This window comes from Lissotriton vulgaris, chromosome 9 (assembly GCF_964263255.1).
Source record: "Lissotriton vulgaris chromosome 9, aLisVul1.2, whole genome shotgun sequence".
Lineage (NCBI taxonomy): Eukaryota > Metazoa > Chordata > Amphibia > Caudata > Salamandridae > Lissotriton > Lissotriton vulgaris.
In genome coordinates this window covers 1,160,646,029-1,160,657,750 of record NC_141697.1, presented here as the reverse complement: position 1 = coordinate 1,160,657,750, position 11,722 = coordinate 1,160,646,029, and positions in this window count along the sequence as shown.

Here is an 11,722-nt window from a genome sequence, read left to right as displayed (position 1 = left end):
ACTACAATCAAAGATATACTTGGATGATTGGCTTCAGCTTGTTAGGGACATCTTAATGTTTCAAGAAACCTGGGACACTAGAAATATCCACCTTGAAGGGTTTGAGTGTTATAACACTCTTGCCTCATTACCCAAAACGGGTCAACCCACTGATGACCTAGCAATATGGGTGAACATTACTGCAGGGGTCTGTAAAAAAATCATACGTACCCATAATCACCATTTTCAAGTTTAAAGATATAAAAGAGGCATGACATTTTATTTGTTAAATTTTTATAATAATAATTTCTATAATAAACCGAACACTAATTTTATTAATCTTTTTGATTATATCACTGCCGTAAGAATCTTGAAGGATTTTGATAATACAGCAGGTATTTGTCTGGGCAGCAACTTTAAAGCTAAACCGGCAGTAAAGGATTCTCATCTTATCAACCCCAGAAGAGCTCCAACTTGTGATAGGGGTGTAGAGTTAATGGAACACCTGCTAATCCAAAATTTGAGCAATGTCATGGATATCGCTGCCATTGTTGGTAATGATATATTGCTTCCAGCGTTTAGAGGAAGGGGCTGTGCTACTACAATTGATCATGTTTATCTCCCCCAACCTAGAGGATCTTCTATGGAATGGCAAAGTTATTGAGACGCTGCATACTGACCATAGCACAATATAAGTGGCTTTTAAAAATGTCGTCTAAGCCTGTGTGTATACATAATAGAGTGTGGCACAAGTTACCTGGAATCTTCCACAGATAATCTTCGATTGGTGTGGCGAGGGGTTGACCCTGAGCAATTATTTAACAAAGTGGTAAGGGAGAATCTTGCTCTGTTTGAGGTTTGTTTGACCGGCTGAACCTAATCCTGGCATGGTCATTGCATTCTCTAATCTTTGTTATTCTACCATTGGGACTGAGCTTATGAAACCTATCCACCCCTTACCTCACATTCCCAGATGGCTTAATCATGAATGCTCAGCTGTAAACCAACAGTTGCGTGGGGCCCCGGTGGGGAACCCAAGGTGTCCACTAACAGTACCAATGTTGAAGAAAAAATATAAGTTGGTGATTTCACCAAGGAGGGAAGAGATATTGGTCTCCCGATGGGATTCGCTTAACAACACTGCGTGCCAAAAGAATTGTAAATGCTTTTGGCAGCCATAAAGGAAATGCTGGCGGTGGGACAAGTTCTCTCACTGATAAGCTGTAATATGACGTGAGGCTTGGGAGGCACATTTCTCATGATAAAGAAACGCCTGAGCTGCCAAACTCTAAGGGAGTCATAATTTCTCTTTTAGAAGTGGAGGAAGCTATAACCCAGAGTACAGCAGTAAGGTCCCTGGACTGGACGGGGTACCGATAAATCTCATTAAATCCTGATATCTGGGCCCCCCTCCTGCTTAATGTTTTTAACTATTTCCCCAGTATTGAATCTTTTATAGATTCACATGCTTGAATTTTCCCCGTCGTCCTGGTGTGGGTCCCATGGTAACATAAGAAATAGCAGTAATACAACATTACCATAGACCTCCATAGATCAGAAAACTCACTTAAGTAACTTTTCAGCCTCATTTGAGAACATCCATACTTCAGCCAATCACAGCTGAGACCTCACAGAGCCACCATACCTCAGATTTCATACTACATGTTGTGTGATAGGGGGTCACCCAGAGCTGTGATCAGTTACAGTATTTTCTTCTCCATTTTTAACCTCCAGTCTCTGCTTTAGCTGCTCTCAAGGTATTTCTTGGACTTTATACTTTTGATCTTCCTGCTTTTGAGATGCTGGGGCCTAAAAAAGGGTTGCTTAGGACCTGTTAGACCTGTGGGAAGTATAGGCTGTTCTCTGAAAACCCTCACAAACAGTGTCTGTATTGCCTCTACTTTTTCAGCTAAAACCCGCAAAGATAGGGAGGGAAGGCTTTTGCTCAAGCTACAGAAGAAAAAGGCTGCTTCAGATTCTGAATCTGAACCTGAGGCCCATTCTTCCTCATAGAAAAGAAAGGATGACAGTCCTCCTTCACATCATGGGGACTCTAAGAGATCTAAATCCCAGGACAATTCTAAGTCTAAACACCACAGGAAATCTCAGTCAGAGGCTTCAAAACCCTCTTCAGCTCCTGTGTCTGCCTCTCTGACTCCTCTCAGAGACCAATCTTCTCGACCGTCGACGTAGTCTTCGAAGATTTCACTCCTCAAGAAAAACAGAGGTTCCTGCACCGTCGACAGCTTCGTCGTCGATGACGACGGTTAAGACGTTGACTGCAGCAATGGCAGCAGGAGCTTCGATGACCGTAATAGCGTCATCATCGACGAGAATGTCACTGTCGATTAGCGGTTCGTTCGTCGGCAGTTCCAGCGAATGACGTCCCCACAGACGGAAGCCGTCCACTCACCATTGACGGTACCACAGACGATTGCATCAATGTTTGCACCATCAACAAACCTGTTGACGGAGTAAAAGTCAGTCTCCTTCAGCACAGGCAAATTCAGGATTACTCAAAGACTCTCCTTTACATCCTGCTCACCTTCTGGACTTTCAAGAGTCAGAGGATGAAGGTATGTTTGGCCCTGCATACAGTCCATCGCAGTTAAGGGTCAAGTGCCAAGATTCTGATGATGAAGACATTGAAGGCAATGGTCCATCTTCTTACCTGGCAGGGGAATTTTCATTTGAGAAAAGAGGTACATCTGTCACCCATTGAGTGGTACGAGGTGGCACCCCAGCTTTAAGGAGGTGAGAGCTGGAAACCCCCGAGGCGCTTTGTATCGCCGTAGCATTACCTTTGTGCCTGCTGTGCTCATTGAATATCGGAGCCAGCTGGGATTGGACGCGGGGGCCTCCGGTGCGGCTGAACTATCCTGCTGAGGCCCGTCAGGGACGCTGTTCTGAGCGGCCGCCGTGGTTCCTGCAGAGAGGCTCCGGAAACAGACGCGCTGCCCGCAGGACCCACCGCGCGGGTGAATGCCCAACCTAATGCTGCTATGCTCCCTGTGGAGCGGATACGAGGGTGACTGTTCTGAGACCCACATACAGTGCTACTCTGCCTGGTGAGGCCGGGGGACACATGTATTTGACAAGTAAATTGCGGACGCACACATGAGTGCATCGGAATTGCGGTGTTGGGCAGCTTTTCTACAGCAGCGTGTGTGGTGTTCTAGCTCATAGACTAACGGCCCGAGACCCCTGCGAGAAGTTCCATGGTGTTTGTGTGGGCAGGGGCTCCCGGCTCATATTACAGAAGCGTGAGCCTGCTTACAACTGCGGATCTATGTTGTGTGTGTAGCGCAGGCAATGCAGGCGACACCTCACAAGACTAATGGTACGAGTGTCGGCAGCGGTGCATGACACGGTTTGAGCACAGGCACAGTGGATTGTGGGGAGTGCCCCTGGACCTCACTAATGCATAACCAATTGCATCTGCACCTTCCAAATTGTGGCATTGAAACATGGGAGAACACCTCTCTGCAGAAGACTCACACTAACTCTTCACACACTGCATGATAACGTCCTGTGAACCTTGTGAACTGCAGTGTATGCTTCGCGCCCCCATGAGTCCCAAGAGTGCGAGTGATGAGAAGATGCGTGGCACCACATAGACCCTGGTGCAGAGAGCACAATCATATATCACAAAGAAGTATCAGAGGGTCAAGAATTCAACAGGCAACTATTAAGGACAGAGAAGGTGAAAGTGAAATGCTACCTCTAGCCATATGACTAGGAATATAATGGTAGTAAAGGGGCCAGGTCAAGTTAGTGTCTGGTCTCTGGCACCCATCAGTCACCACTCGGAACCGCCCTTCATCATTTGGGGCTCTGAGGACCAACACTGTACCTGATCTTGTTCTCTAACAGAAAGAGATTAGCCTTCCTGTTAGTCAGTGTATGTTGGTATTGGGGTGTTGGTGATGTAACTGACGGGGTAAAAAAGTGTGTGCAGTGCAAAGCAAAACCAAGAGAGTAGAAAAAGTGAATAAAATTGGTTTAGGGAGCAACAGAAAATTTAATAGGGTATAGCTCCCAGCACCAATGTTAAAAGTTAAAAATAGCCAAGACAGGGAAACCTTATAAACTGTCTAGTGGTGGAACGTGGTCGACATGTTTCAGCAATTCAGGCCAGTAGCCTTGCTTTCTTCAGGACCTAAGTATATCGGTACTGCAAACAGAAAAAAACCCCAATATGTGATAGAAGTGTTATAAAATAAGATAGGTCGTTAAATTGCCCTTGGGTCCCCCTTATTGTATGTAGTGAGAGCACAATCATCCCTTTTCTGACTCCTTTGCAAATATTGTCCTTGTTGCTACTGGAGGCGATCACTGTTTGCTACATGGGACCTGAATCAAGCCTAAAGGAGGGACGAGAACAATGAGCTGCACTGACGGTAAGTGGCCAGAACTGTAATTCTCAGCGCAGACACAGCCCCCCATCGATGATGCAGAAGCGCAACGGGATGACAACCACCCCCGTCTCAATTGTAAGATCACTTGTTTAAAATCATTTGGACTGCCTGACCCCAAGATGACTGCCACAGTTCCCTACCACATCGTGCTACTCCTCTGAGATAAAAACGCACTTCATCCAGACCTCGAACACATCCCCCATCCGGCCTACCCATCAGTATACCAAACCTGTAAACCTGCCTTCGACTGTGGAGACCTAGCTTTTTGGCTGATGCCCGGCGGAGCTACTTGATAGCTATAGAGGAGATGGGCTGTGGGCTACCCCTTCGGCTGTCACCTACCCAGCCGGACATTGGGCAGACCTTACTTTGTCTCTCCGCCGTACTCTCCCTCATACCCCTTTACTTCACCCACCTTTTCCTTTATACTCCATCTATCCCTCCTCTTTGCTCTCTAATTAATTTCTCATTGAGACCTAGCCGCTTGACTGACGCCCGGTGGAGCTACATGATAGTTATAGAGGAGATGGGATGTGGACTTCCCCCTCGGCCGACACCTACCCTGCCGGACTTTGGGCAGACTCTCCTTCGTCGCTCCCTCCATTCTATCTCCATCCTTTCTCCCTCCTACATCTTACCCCACCTCCTTACCCTTCTAAGCTCCATTTATTACATCTTCTGACGCTCTTGAAATGTTCTTTTGTAACTAATGCAACTTGTAATTGGGGTAATTTTGTAATTTTGTGGAACCTTATGTAAAGCGCTCTGATACCTCCGGGTCTAGCCAGCGCTATATAAAACTCAAATAAATAAATAAAAAAATAAAAAATGCAGAGGCATGATTCCTTCCAGGAACGCTTTCCTTACCGTGTCCGAGAGGAGGAGCTTGATCATTTCAGAGAACAATCAATGAACGTTCCAATGTCACTGGTGCCTGATCTCCGTCACATGCTTAACGATTATTACAAGCGTTTTCCGGATGCAAATGCTCCTCAGAGGCCTTTACCGCCTCAAGAAGTACCCACTATTCTTCTGGGTCAAAGTACTCCCAAATCCACAAGGGAGAAGACCCTTCCTCCTTCTATAGTCATCACGGAGGATGGGTGCTCAGAGGGAAGAAGGTGAGATTCAAACAGACACGATGCCCATGATGAATGGGATGACTACATAGCCCTTATGCCACCATCTCCTAATTCTCCTGCTGTGGATTCCCCTCCGTAGATATCGAGGGATTTCATGATCTTTTGAAGCGGGCTTCCAAACATTTTGATTTACCAATTCCAATCAAACACATTTTGATTTACCAATTCCAATCAAACAGTCTGATTGTTTTCTATATGATTTTAAACCAAGGCACTCAACGTTCAGTGAGAACAATTCCTATAATTTACTTTTTATGGCAATAAGGGCTAAAGTTGATGAAGACATCTGCCTCGGTTCCAGCGGTTATTCCAAAACTGGACAAAAAATATAAGGCACCTGAAGACTCGCTTGCATGCTTCATTGATCACCCGAGAACGGATTCTATGATCATGCAAGCAGCACAGAGAAGAGCCAAGAATCCAGAATCTCCCTGCACTGCCCCACCGGACAAGGAAGGTCGTCACCTCGACAATATTGGGAAGAGGTTCTCGGTTTTGGCGGCTACCTCCATTAGAGCCTCTAATGCCATGTCAATTTTGGGGAGATATGACCAGCAGATGTGGTCGGACATCTCTACTCTGTTGGAGTATCTACCAGAGGATAAAAAGAAAGAGGCAAAAGATATTCTTTTGTAGGGAGAAAGAGCATCTTCAGAGCTAATTGAGATAGCTATGGATGTTTCATCTATTGCATTTCGACAGATGGCAGGAGCGGCGGTCCTGCGTTGCCAGGGATGGTTCAAGGCAACCACCTTTCATCCTGAGGTCCAGGCCAAGGTTTTAGATATGCCTTTTGATGGGGAGTGCTTATTTGTTAAGCACATAGATCAGGAGTTACAATCTATCAAGAAGGACGCGGATACAGTCAAAGCCTTAGGCAATCTCCAGCAGTGCCGCTTTCAGTCCTTTCGGGCTAGAGGTCGAGGGCAATTATTTTCCCGCCCGCAATGTCAGCAGCTGAACCAACCATATCCAAATACTACCTACCAGCCATACAATCAGTATTTTCAGTCAAACACCGCTCAGACTTATTCAAGACGTCAGGACGCAAGAGGCAGCAATCTGCCAGAATGTCCCAAGACTCCAAAAGGAGACAATGAAGATCATCACCTGCTACCATAGTCCCACACCAGGCTCACGTCTTCTCCGCATCCTTTCAGAAATGGAATTCCATTTCTTCAGACAGATCGGTTCTAGACATTTTCCAACATAGCTACACTCTAGAATTCATTCAGTATCCTCCAAATGTTCCACTGCACAAAATTCTGCTCCGTCACCTTCCGGATATCAAGAAGGAAATACAGTTGCTTCTTCTCAAGCAGGCCATAGAGGAAGTACCCCTCAACCAGCCAAACTGGGGGGTTTATTCCCACTTCTTTCTCATCAACAAAAAAAAGGGAAATGGAGGGAGGTCATGGACCTCAGAAAGCTGAACAAGTTCATAAAGAGTCAATCTTTCAGGATGCTCTTTCTTCAGGAGATTCTTCTTCTAATGGAGAAAGGGGATTTTCGGACGTCTCTCGATCTCTTTGATGCCTATTTTCATATTCCCATTCACAATCAACATCGAACATTTCTTAGGTTCAAGGTGGCAGGATGCCATTATCAATTCACAGTGCTCCCTTTTTGTTCAAAGTCCACTCCCAGGGTGTTCACAAAGTGAATGACACCGATAGCAGCCTTATTAAGACATTCAGGTCACCCAGTGTTCCCATACCTGGACGATTGGCTCATAAAGGCTCCGTCTTTCTAAGCGGCAGAAATTTCAACAAGAGCCTGTCGGATTCTCTTCCAGTCTCTAGGTCTTCGCACCAATCTGGAAAAATCGTCCATTATCCTGGTCGAATCGTTGGTCTTTCTAGGTGCACGTCTCGACACAGAACTGGGCAAAGCCTTTCCCACTCAGGAAAGTTCAAGTTCATGAATTTGTATAGCGCACTACTCACCCAGAGGGTCTCAAGGCGCTTGGGGGAGGGTGTGTATTATTTATCGAATAGCCAGGTTTTAAGTTGCTTTCTGAAGGAAATGTGCTTCTGTGTAAGGCGGAGGTGAGTGGGGAGAGAATTCCAGGTTTTGGCCGCTAAGTAGGAGAAGGATCTTCCTCCCATGGTGGATCTGTGAATGTGCGGAATTGCGGCGAGGGCTTGATTGGAGGATCGTAGTTGGCGGGTGGGTGTGTAGAAGGACAGTCGTGTGTTGAGGCATTCGGGTCCTAGGTTGTAGAGGGCCTTGTGTGCGTAGGTGAGGAGGCGGAACATTATTCTCTTGTTGACGGGAAGCCAGTGGAGGTCTTTCAGGTGACTGGTAATGTGAGCTTGGCGAGGGATGTCCAATATGAGTCTGGCTGATGCGTTTTGGATGCGTTGGAGTTTTTTCTGTAATTTGGCTGTGGTTCCGGCATAGAGGGTGTTTCCATAGTCCAGTCGGCTAGTGACCAGAGCGTGGGTGACAGTCTTTCTTGTTTCGGTGGGGATCGAACTGAAGATTTTTTTGAGCATGCGAAGTACGTTGAAGCATGAGGATGAGACAGCGTTGACTTGTCTGGTCATCGAGAGGGAGGAGTCCAGGATGAAGCCCAGGTTACGTGCGTGGTCTGTAGGTATGGGTGCTGTGCCCAGGGCTGGTGGCCACCATGAGTCGTCCCAGGCAGAAGGGGATGATCCTAGAATGAGGACTTTCGTTTTGTCTGAGTTTAGTTTTAGACGGCTGTTTTTCATCCATTCGGCTACTTCTTTCATGCCTTCGTGAAGATTGGGTTTGGCGGTGTTAGGGTCTTTGGTGAGGGAAAGGATCAATTGGGTGTCGTCAGCGTAGGAGATGATGTTGAGGTTGTGTTGTCGCGCGATGGATGCGAGGGGACTCATGTAAACGTTGAAGAGGGTGGGACTGAGTGATGAACCTTGTGGTACTCCGCAGATGACTTCGGTGGCCTCTGATTTGAATGGGGGAGGCGGACTCTCTGGGTTCTCCCGTTGAGGAACGAGATGATCCAGTTCAAAGCTTTTCCTTGTATTTCGACGTTGTTGAGGCGTTGTATGAGGGTGTTATGGCAAACTGTGTCGAAGGCGGCGGAGAGGTTGAGTAGGATGAGGGCAACTGTTTCTCCGTTGTCTAGTAGCGTTCGAATGTCGTCTGTAGCAGCGATGAGGGCAGTTTCGATGCTGTGTTTGGCTCGGAAGCCGGAAAGAATAATGCGCATTATGGCTATGACATCAAGAAGGTTCGCCTCTGTGAGGCAGGACAAGTCCATGCTGGGGATGATGTCCTCTTGCATCCCGCTCATTCCCAATTGCCGACTTCGCATGCAATTGCTGCAGGAACAGCTCAATGCACAGTGGGTTCAGTCTCAAGGCTCATTTAACGAAGAGGTTCGTATTTCAGCATCAATGACGGCAGTCGTGGCCAGATGGATGGTCAGGGGCAACCTGTTGCAAGTTCGCTCTTTCAGTCACTGTACCACAGCTGGTGATGACCTCGTATGCGCCGATGGACGTATGGGGGCTCACCTTCAAGAATTACAGGTTCACGGCAAGGGGTCCAAACAGGAATCGGAGTGTCAGTCTGGAGCTCAAAGCCTTATTTTTAGATCTGAAGGCCTTCCTACCTCGCATCGAAGGTGCATCAGTGCTCGTCAGGACGGACAACTCTATGACAATGTTTTACTTCCGAAAGCAAGGCGAACGAGATCTCGGGCGCTTTCCCTTCTTGATCAACAGATATGGGAATGGCTCCTTGCCAACCACATCTCCTTGCGAGTGGAGCATGTGCCAGGGATTCACAACAAGAAGGCAGACACTCTCCTCAAGGACTCCAAACAGTGCCACGAATGGGAACTCCCCAACTAACATTTGAAGGAGGAGTTTCAATCCTGGGGTTACCCAGCATTAGATCTGTTTGCTACATCCCTCGACAAAAAGTGTCCTCTTTTCGCAAGCAGACATCCTCCTTAAAATTCATGGGGAGACGCCGTCCAGTTTCCTTGGACGGGGATGTTCGCCTAAGTATTTCCCCAGTTTCCCTCATTCCTCGAGTACTTCAAAAAATGAAGCATGAGCCTTGTCTGATTATTCTCATCGCTCCAGGGTGGGCAAGACATTTCTGGTACACCGAGCTGCATCGCCTATCAGAGTTTGCCCCGATTCTCTTCCCTCCAGAGGAGGATTCTTCTCTACATGAACCAGGGACAAGTGGTTCCTTCACAAATTCCCTCTCTTCATTTGTAGATAATCAGATGGGTTTCAAATGATGCTGTAGGCTTTGGCGCCTGCTCGAGTATACGTAATGTATGTGGAGGATGACCCTAAACTCCCATGGTAGACACAAAGCCTTAGAACAGTTGATACAGGTTACCTGTGCACATGTAAAAAATAGAGGCAGAACAAATACTGCAAATCCAGAATACAGATACGTAAAAACACAACAATCACAGTAATCCAATGTTGCGTTTTGTTCTTTGTTTAATGCTGATCAGATGCCCATCCAACAACGTGTTTCGTCAGGGTATTGGACCAACAACTAGTTCAGGGGTAGGAGGGAAAAATATCTCTCCACCAGTTGTACTTCCGTCCCGGATGATGAAGGTGAGTTACTCCAAAGACAAAAGCATCAGAGTGTGGTGGTCAGTACCATCAATGAGTGAACTGGTAGCACGCAAAGAGATGCAGCAAGTACGCCAACAGAATCTTCAGACCTGTGGGTAGAAACCGGAAGCCTTTCTTCATTTGTCAGCATGCTGAATTTCGGGATTTGAGGCTTTCTGATGAGTGTACTAAGATACTTCAGAAATCTCGAGCATCGTCAGCGTTGAAATGTTACACCAAGCACAGAATCTCTTCCATTTAGCTGTTTTTCTCGCCAGCATTGCATCCATTCTCTTCATCTCCGGAGTAGGTGCTGCCTTATCCCTTACACTCAGCGAAATCAGGTCTTCTATAGAAGTTTATCTTCTTGCAATTTCTAGGTATAGACGACGTTCAAATCCAACGTCTCTGTGATCTAACCGAATCATCAAAGAATTTATGAAGGGGCCTATTAGTTTTACCCCGCTTTTAAGCCTCCTACAGTCTTGTGGCAATTAAACACCATTGTGTCTCAACTGATGCATCCTCCCTTTGACCCAAAAGTGGCTTTTCTCCTGCCCATTACGTCAGCCAGACGTATCCGTGACATCCAAGCTCTCACCATAAAGGAACCGTATCTGCAGTTTTTGTCGGACAGAGTTATCCTACTCACTAACCCTTCTTTTGTACCTAAGGTGCCTTCAACCTACTACCTCAACGAGCCAATTGTCGACTACCTCAGCCCTGTTTGTGGGAGCATCTCTCCCGGACAATTGCAAGGCGGCAACGTGAGCGAACGCTCACACATTCACGAAGCATTACTGCCTTGATGGTTGGAAAAAGGCAGATATCGCTGTTGGACAAGCTACACTCGGACACCTCTTTGCTTAAGGTAGGCGGCTTTTAGCCTGCTATGTTCTCCAGAAACTGTGTGTAAATGTATATGCTTATTATTCTCTTCTTTTTTTTTCTGATGCTACAGGTTTAAGTCATTGTTGGATGGTGCGCCTCCCGCCACCATTTCTTTTCCCTTATTGTGTTTTTACTGCTTACTAGTCTGATTCAAGCGTGTGAATCTATAAAACATTCAATACTGGAGAAAAAACAAGTTACTTACCTGTACACTGTTCTCCAGTATTGATATCTTTTATATATTCACGTGCGACCCTCCCCCTCCTGATTAGGCTCACCAAGTGCCTCAGAGTTTGTATAACTTTACACTTATGCTCGAAATCTGAGGTTTGGTGGCTCTGTGGAGAAAAGGAACTCTGAGGTTTCAGATGTGATTGGCTGAAGTTTGGATGTTCTAAAATGAGGCTGAAAAGTTATTTAAGTGTGTTTTCTATTCTGTGGAGGTCTATGGTAATGTTGTATTACTAGTAAGTAGTGTATGCAGCGAACTGCGGATACATCCCCTGTGTAGGCACTCCGTTGGTGATCAATGAATATGATTCAACACATGTGTCAGAATTGGATATTTTTAATCCACGTTGGGTTTAAAGTATTTCAATTAAGTTCATTTGTGATATTCAAAGCATATCATCAAACAGCGTAAATCCAAGGGTACAACTCGATGAACATGATCCCCAATGCATTTCGGGCGGGGATGCCCTTGATCACGAGG